At 47.0% G+C, this 8,101-nt stretch overlaps 1 long non-coding RNA gene across 1 annotated transcript; it reads left to right on the top strand.

Annotated features, from left to right (window-relative positions):
* LOC131490983 (uncharacterized) lies at positions 1-4,146 on the top strand. The gene is made up of 2 exons (XR_009251268.1): positions 1-1,327; positions 3,559-4,146. It is a non-coding gene; the product is annotated as an uncharacterized LOC131490983 (long non-coding RNA).
* Positions 4,147-8,101: the final 3,955 nt, after the last annotated feature.

The following is an 8,101-nucleotide window of genomic DNA, read 5'->3' as shown; positions in this document are numbered from 1 at the left end:
ACTTTACAACTTTGTCAAAAATTAATTGGGCACAAAGATGAGTGTTTATTTCTGGACTCTCAGTTCTTTTCTGTTGATCTAAGTGTCTGTGCTTATGCCAGAATCACATTCTTTTGATTTCTGTAGCTTTATAGTTAGTTTTGATACTGGAAAGTGTGAGTCTTTCAACTTTGTTCTTAGTTTTCAATATTGTTTTGGCTGGGTCCTTTGCCCTTCTAGATAAATTTTAAGATCAGATTGCCAATTTCTGAAAAAAACAAAAAACAAAAACCAAAAACCAATTTCTATATTTTGATACAAATTGCATTGACTCTAGCGATCGGTTTGGGGAGAAGTGCCATCTTGATAATATTGAAGCTTCCAGTCCGTGGTCTTGGAGCCACTCAGGCTCCCGTCTTCAGTCCTCTCAGCACCGTGGCGTGGTTTCCACGTAGTTTCCAGTGTGCAGGCCTTGCACTTCCTGTCTTCAGGGTATTCCTGAGTACGTTATTCTTTTTGGTGTCATTGCCAGTGGAATGGTGTTACTGTTCTTTTCAAGCTCTTCATTGATGGCATATAAAAATAAAATTGAATTTTGTTTAGTTTAGTTTTTTTTTTAATGTTTATTAATTTTTGACAGAGAGAGACAGAGTGCTAACGGGGGAGAGGCAGAGGGAGGGGGAGACACGGAATCGGAAGTAGGCTCCAGGCTCCGAGCTGTCAGCACAGAGCCCAATGTGGGGCTTGAACCCATGAACAGCGAGATCATGACCTGAACGGAAGTTGGACGCTTAACCGACTGAGCCCCCCAGGTACCCCCAAAATAAAATTGAATTTTGTATATTGATCTTGGATCCTATGACCCTGTGGAAGTTGTTTATTAGTCCTCATTTTGTTTTTGTTTTTGCTTTTGTGTCGTTTGTGGATTTTTTTGGTACGGGTTCCTTGGGGTGCTCAACATATGGGACCATGTTTCTGCAAATAAAGGCAGTTTTACTTCTTCCTTTCCAATCTCTATGCCCTTTATTTCTGTTTCTTGCCGGATTGTACTGGCTGGAACTTCCTAGTACAATGTTGGCCAGAAGTGGCATTCCTGATCTTAGGGCAGAGCATCAAGTCTTTTGCCATTAAGTAGGATGTTAGCTGTAGAACTTTTTGTAGTGCTCTTTGTTGGCATGGAACAGTTTCATTCTGTCTGAGTGTTTAGAGTTTTTTTGAGTGAGTGTTGGATTTTGTCAAATGTTTACTTCACTTATTGAGAGGCTCATGCGGTTTATGTCCTTTATTTTATTTATTTTCAGATGTTAAACCAACCTTGAATTCCAGGGACAAATCCCATTTGGTCGTGGTATGTAAGCCTTTTTATATGCTGCTTGATTCGGTTTGCTAATATCTTGTTGAGGACTTACGCATCTGTGTTTATGAGGGATATTGGTATGAAGTTTTACTTTCTTGTGATGTCTTTGTCTGACTTTGGTATCAGTATAATTGCTAGTTTTCTGTTAATGCCATAACAAGTTGCCACAAACTTAGTGGCTTGAGACAACACAAATGTATTATCTTAGAGTTCTTCAGGTCACAAATCCAAATTGGGCCAGAGTAGGCTAAAATCAAGATGTCAGCAACACTGCACTTCTTTCTGGAGGCTTTGGGAAAAGTTGCTTTCCTTGGGTCTTCCTACTTCTATTTCTTAAAAATGTTTTAATTATTTTTGACAGAGGGAGCAGAAGCAGGGGAGGGTCAGAGAGAGGGGGGGACAGAGGAACTGAAGTGGGCTCCACACTGACAAAAATGAGCCCACGCGGGGCTCCAATACATGAACTGCAAGATCATGACCTGAGCCAGTAGGACACTTAACTGACTGAGCCACTCAGGTGCCCCTCAAGGTCTGTATTCTTAATTAAACATGCCAGTTCTGCGAGTCAGTTTTCATAATTCATGTTTTTCTAGGAATTTCTGGGAATTTATCCAATTCATGTAAATTGTCTAATTTTATTGACATAAAGTTTTTATAGCATACCCTCATAACCCTTGTGAAAAAGATTGTTTCAGTTTGTGTTTATGACTTCTGTATGTACTCCCAGATTCTAGCCTTTCACAGTCATTGAGCTATTTTAGGACTCTTTGTAAGTTGACATACATCCAAATTCTGTCTTTTCCATTTCTTCAAAAACTGTAGGAAGTTTGATTCATATAACTTGACTACACTGAAGTGGTAGTTTACTTTGGGGCATATCGACATCTTGACAATATCGCGTCTTCCAATCCATGAACATGGGATTTCTTTCCATTTATCTAGTACTTCTTTAATTTCTTTCAGCAGCATTTGTAGTTCAGCATATAAGTTCGATGGGTTTTGATGGTTATGGAATTCTTGGTTGACAGTTTTCCTCTTGACACTTTAAAAATGTCATCCCACTAGGACACCTGGGTGGCTCAGTTGGTTAAGTGACTGATTTCAGCTCAGATCACGATCTCACAGTCCATGATTCGAGCCCCATGTCAGACTCTGTGCAGACAGCTCAGAGCCTGGAACCTGCTTCAGATTCTGTGTCTCTCGCTCTCTCTGCCCCTCCCTTGCTCATACTCTCTCTCTGTCTCTCAAAAATAAACATAAAAAAATTTTTTTTAAATGTCATCCCACTGCCTACAAGTTTTCATTGTTTCTGACAAGAAGTCAGCTGTCACCACACTGCATCCCAGTACAGAAGCCCTTCCACTCTTGTTGCCTTCAGGTTTTCTTTTCGACTTTCAACATCTTCTGTCTGATATGTCTAGGTGTGGATCTCATTGAGCTTCTTTGGTGTAAAGATTAATGTTTTGCATCTAGTTTGGGAATCTGGGCTGTTGTTTCTTCAGATATTTTTTCTTCCTTTGTCTTTTATCTCTCTTTCTGGGACTCCCATTATATACATTTTTATATTCTTGATAAAGTCTCACAGGTCTCTAAGGCTCTGTTTATTTTTCTTCATTCCTTTTTAGCTTCTTCAGAGTGGATAATTTCTATTGATCTGTCTTCAAGTTCGATGATTATTTCTTCTGGCTTTTCTTTCTTTCTTTTTTTAAATGTTTATTTTGAGAGAGAGACAGAGAGAGAGAGAGAGAGAGGAAGAGAGAGAAAAGGAGAGGGCAAGAGTCCCAAGCAGGCTCTGCACTGTCAGCCTAGAGCCCAACATGGGGCTCGATCTCACAAACTGTGAGATCATGACCTGAGCTGACATCAAGAATTGGAACTGAGCTGACTGAGCCACCCAGGTGCCCCTCTTCTGGCTTTTCAAGTCTGCTGTTGATCCCCTCAAGTGGATATTTTAAAAATAGACTTTATTGGGGCACCTGGGTGGCTCAGTCGGTTAAGTGTCCAACTCTTGATTTCAGCTCAGGTCATGATCTCACGGTTTATGAGTTTGAGCCCCGCATCAAGCTCTGTGCTGACAGCTCAGAGCCTGGAGCCTGCTTTGGATTCTGTGTCTCCCTCTCTCTCTGCCCCTCCCCTGCTCACTCTCTGTCTGTCTCTCTCAAAAATAAATAAACATTAAAAAAATAAAAAATAAATAAACTTTTTTTTTTTTTTTTTTACAGCAGCTTTAGGTTCACAGCAACATTGGAAGAATGTGGAGATTTCCTGTGGAACTCCTGTCCTCCCAGCTGTGAACATCCCCACCAGAGTAGTGCATTTGTTACAATCGGTGAACCTACATTGACAAGCCATTATCACTCAGACTCCCTAGTTTACATTAGCGTTCACTCCTGATGTTGTAATTCTGTGGATTTGGACAAATTTATAATGATACATAGCCACCATTATCATAAAGAGTGTTTTCACTGTCCTTAAAATCGTCTGTACCCCACCGACTTATCCTCTTTCCCTCCTAACTTCTGGAAACCACTGGTCTTGTTGTTCCTGTGTTTTGCCTTCTCTGGGATGTCATATCATCGGAAGCATGCGGTCAGTATGTCACCTTTTCAGATTGACTCACTTCACCTACCAACATGCATTTAAAGTTCCTTCGTGTGTATTTGTGGCTTAAGAGCTCATTTCCTTTTAGTGCTGAATAGCATTCCATTCTTTGGACGTACCACGGTTTATCCGTTTACCTACTGGAGGACACCTTGGTGGCTTTCAAGTTTTGGCAATTATGAATAAATTATGGATCGAGCTGCTGTAAATGTATGGGTGCAGGTTTTTGTGTGGACAGAAGTTTTCATCTAGTTTGAGCAGACACGGAGGAGCTGCTGGGTCACATGGTAAGAGCAGGTTTAGTTTTGCCAGAAACTGCCCAGCTGTCATTTTTAGTGGCTGCACCGTGTTGTGTGCCTGCCAGCGATGCGAGCTCCTGCTGGCCTGTGTCCTCGCCAGCGTTTGATGTCAGGTTCCAGACTTTGCTCATTGCCATTGTGTGTAGTGGTGTCTTGTTTCATTTGCTTTTCCCTGATGACATGTGATGTGGAGCCTTCTCCTGTGCTTACCGGCCATCCGTATATCTTTATTCTGGCAGGTGTCAGCTCAGATCTTTTGCTCATTTTTTAACCAGGTTGTTTGTTTTCTTGTTGAGCTTTAAGAATTATTTTCTTTAACCTTTTAAAAATTATTATTTTTTTTTTGGGGGCGCCTGGGTGGCGCAGTCGGTTAAGCGTCCGACTTCAGCCAGGTCACGATCTCGCGGTCCGTGAGTTCGAGCCCCGCGTCAGGCTCTGGGCTGATGGCTCGGAGCCTGGAGCCTGTTTCCGATTCTGTGTCTCCCTCTCTCTCTGCCCCTCCCCCGTTCATGCTATGTCTCTCTCTGTCCCAAAAATAAATAAAAAACGTTGAAAAAAAAAATTAAAAAAAAAATTATTTTTTTTTTGAGAGAAAGGGAGTGCAAGTGGGGAGAGGGGCAGAGAGAGAGAGAGAGAGAGAGAGAAACTTAAGGAGGCTCCGTGCTCAGTGCTCAGCACAGACCCTGATGGGCTCCACCCCACGACCCTGGGATCACGACCTGAGCCGAAATCAAGAGTCGGACGCTCAACTGACTGAGTCACCCAGGCGCCCCAAGCTTTAAGAATTCTTTGTCTGTTTTAGATAAGAGGCCTTTATCAGATGTGTCTTTGCAAATGTGTCCCCCTATCTGTGGCTTGTCTTCTCATTCCCTTGACATTGCCTTTTAAGAACAGAGGTTGTTCATGTTAATGAAATCTAGCCAATCATTTCTTTCTTTCATGAAATGTGCCTTTGATTTTGTATCTTAGGGGCGCCTGGGTGGCTCAGTCGGTTAAGCGTCTGACTTCGGCTCAGGTCACGATCTCGCGGTTTGTGGGTTCAGGCCCCGCGTCGGGCTCTGTGCTGACAGCTCGGAGCCTGGAGCCTGATTCGGATTCTGTGTCTCCCTCTCTCTCTGCCCCTCCCCTGCTTGCACTCTGTCTCTCTCTGTCTCTCTCTCTCTCTCTCAAAAACAAATAAACATAAAAAAAAGTCACTGCCAAACCCAAGCTCATCTAGATTTCCTTCTTGCAGAAGGCTTATAGTTTTGCATTTTGCATTAAGGTGATCCATTTTCGGTTTCTTTTTAACGAGGGGCATAAGGTCTGTTTCTGGATGAAGGTTTTGCGTGTGGACGTCCAGTTGTTTCAGCAGCAGAATCTCCTGGACTTTTCATTCAGTTGTTGTGCTTTTCAACTCCAGATGTTCCATTTGGTCCTCCTCCTCCCCCTCCTCCCCCTCCTCCTCCTTCCCCTCCCCTCCTCCCCCCTCCTTCTCTTCCTCCTCCCCCTCCCCCTCCTCTCCTTCCTCCTCTTCCCCCTCCCCTCCACCCCATCCCCCTCCCTCTCCTCCTCCTCCCCCCCTCCTTCTTCCCCTTTTTCTCCCCCTCCTTCTCCCCCTCCTCCCCCTCCCCTCCTCCCCCTCCCCTCCTCCCCCCTCCTTCTCCTCTTCCTCTCCTCCTCCCCCCTCCCCCTCCTCCTCTTCCCCCTCCCCTCCACCCCATCCCCCTCCCTCTCCTCCTCCTCCCCCCCTCCTTCTCCCCCTTTTTCTCCCCCTCCTTCTCCCCCTCCTCCCCCTCCCCTCCTCCCCCTCCCCTCCTCCCCCTCCCCTCCTCCCCCCTCCTTCTCCCCCTCCTCCCCCTCCTCCCCCTCCTCTTCCTCCCCATCCCCTCCTCCCCCCTCCTTCTCCCCATCCCCTCCTCCCCCCTCCTTCTCTTCCTCCTCCCCCCCTCCTTCTCCCCCTCCTCCCCCTCCTCTCCCTCCTCCTTCTTCTCTGTCTTCCAATTCTTTACTACAAAAAAAGCTATTGTTTTCAGTCTGTCTTGGAAGTTTTAGAGTCAAAGCATCTTCTCTTTTTGAAGAAGTGAAACGTTTTGCAGACAGAATGGAAAGTGATGGGAATCCACAGAGGAAATGGGAGGGGATCCTTTCCTTTGTGGATCAGATTGCATCTGGAAACATCAGTGGCTCGGATGAAGGAAGACACGGCAAAGTCCTCCTTGGAACGGCAGCGCGAGATGGGCTCTTGCGCCGTCAGAACGGGTGCATCTTGTTTTGTGATCGGAGCATCAACCAAACGGTTACCGGGCAGAAGACCCACTCCAGTCTCGTGTTTGGCCTCTTGCCACTTGAAAAGCAGTCCTTGAGAGACGAGTGGGAAAGGGAAGGTTGCTTTATTCAGGAAGCGGGCGACCTGGGAACATGGCAGACTGACGCCCAAAGACCGTCTCCAGCCGTCCCGGTGAAGCTCGGGAAGCTGTGGCCAAGGGTGAGGCGGCTGCACGCGGGAGAAGCTGGTGCTCGGCACTTAGTCATTTGTCGGCGCGACTCCGAAAAGACTTGCTGGTGGCAGCGGTGGCTGTTTTCGGAAATGGTCAAGACGCATCTTCTGGGAAAGTCTGGTCCTTCGTTCCTCGCGGCCGGAGGTCTGCAAAACCCCGGGCGAAGTAGGTCAGTTCTACAGACTGTGGGGCTTAGGCCGGCAAAGCAAGGAGCGCCCAGCTGGGAGCCAGCTGGCCTGCATTGGAAGCTGTCACAGATCCAACACGGGCGACGCTGGAGCGGAGCGTGCGACATCTCTCGCCCCAGACGACCTCTCGCGAAGCCTGACCGCCGCAGGCTGTCGCAGGGCCGGGCCGCCGTCTCTGTGCCGAGTTCCAGATGGAGGACGTTCAGCGGTGAGTGGGGCAGCCACAGGCTTTTATGGGAGAACAGACGCCGTCCTTCCAGAAGGGGTCAGCACCGCTCAGGGAGAGAGGCTCACCGCTTGCCCGCACAGGAACCGCTGAGACTCCAGCCGCAGCCCGCTGCGCGTGGCTCTGGGTCTGGTCGGTGACCTTCTGCAGCTTCTGCTCGGAGATGCTCGGGAGAGAAGCCCAGGTGCCCCGCATCGGCTGACCGCCTGGGTGTCTGAGCTGGGGCTCCACCCTCTCGCCGTGAGGCTGGCTGGGTCGCTGTGGTACCCCCGGATTTGCTTCTAAAAGTGATGGAATTGATGCACCTAAGAGAGTGTTGTGGGGACATTTTTCCAGGAATGTGCAAAATGCCCAGCACTTCTCTTCCAGAATGACCTTCAGAACCAGTGGCCCGTTCGTTTAAACACCTTCGGGGGCAGGAAGCTTCATCTTGTGAAGACGTGTTGTGCAGGTGGTGAAATAACCCAGAGTCCCCCCAGGACCGAGTTGAGTGAGATGTTTCGGGACCAAGTCGTAAAGTTACGAGACTGATGTTCGAGAGTGCCTCAAAATGGTTTCGTTTACATCACGGGGACGCAAGTATCACTCACTTCTCAAGATGTCCAGATTCATGGAAGCACCGTACTCTCCGTGTCCACTGCGTGCTGGACCTTCTACAAAATACCGAGATGACATCCTGAATCCCAGACCCATGGCAGCAAGGTGCCAAGTGCCCCTTCTTAGCAGATCTCTGTTTTTGTTAACAGTCTGCTTTACAAAATCTCACATAGTTAAAAGACATTTTTTCAATGTTTATTTATTTATTTTGAGAGAGAGAGAGACAATGTACATGAGTGAGTGAGGAGCAGAGAGGAAGAGAGAGAGAAGTGCAAGCAGGCTCCACACTGTCAGCACATAGCCAGATGCAGGGTTCAAACTCAGGAACCGTGAGATCATGACCTGAGCCGAAATCAAGAGTCAATGCTATAACT

Source organism: Neofelis nebulosa, chromosome 12, assembly GCF_028018385.1.
Source record: "Neofelis nebulosa isolate mNeoNeb1 chromosome 12, mNeoNeb1.pri, whole genome shotgun sequence".
Lineage (NCBI taxonomy): Eukaryota > Metazoa > Chordata > Mammalia > Carnivora > Felidae > Neofelis > Neofelis nebulosa.
The sequence above is the reverse complement of the archived record's forward strand: the minus strand, read 5'-3'. Positions and strand labels throughout refer to the sequence as shown.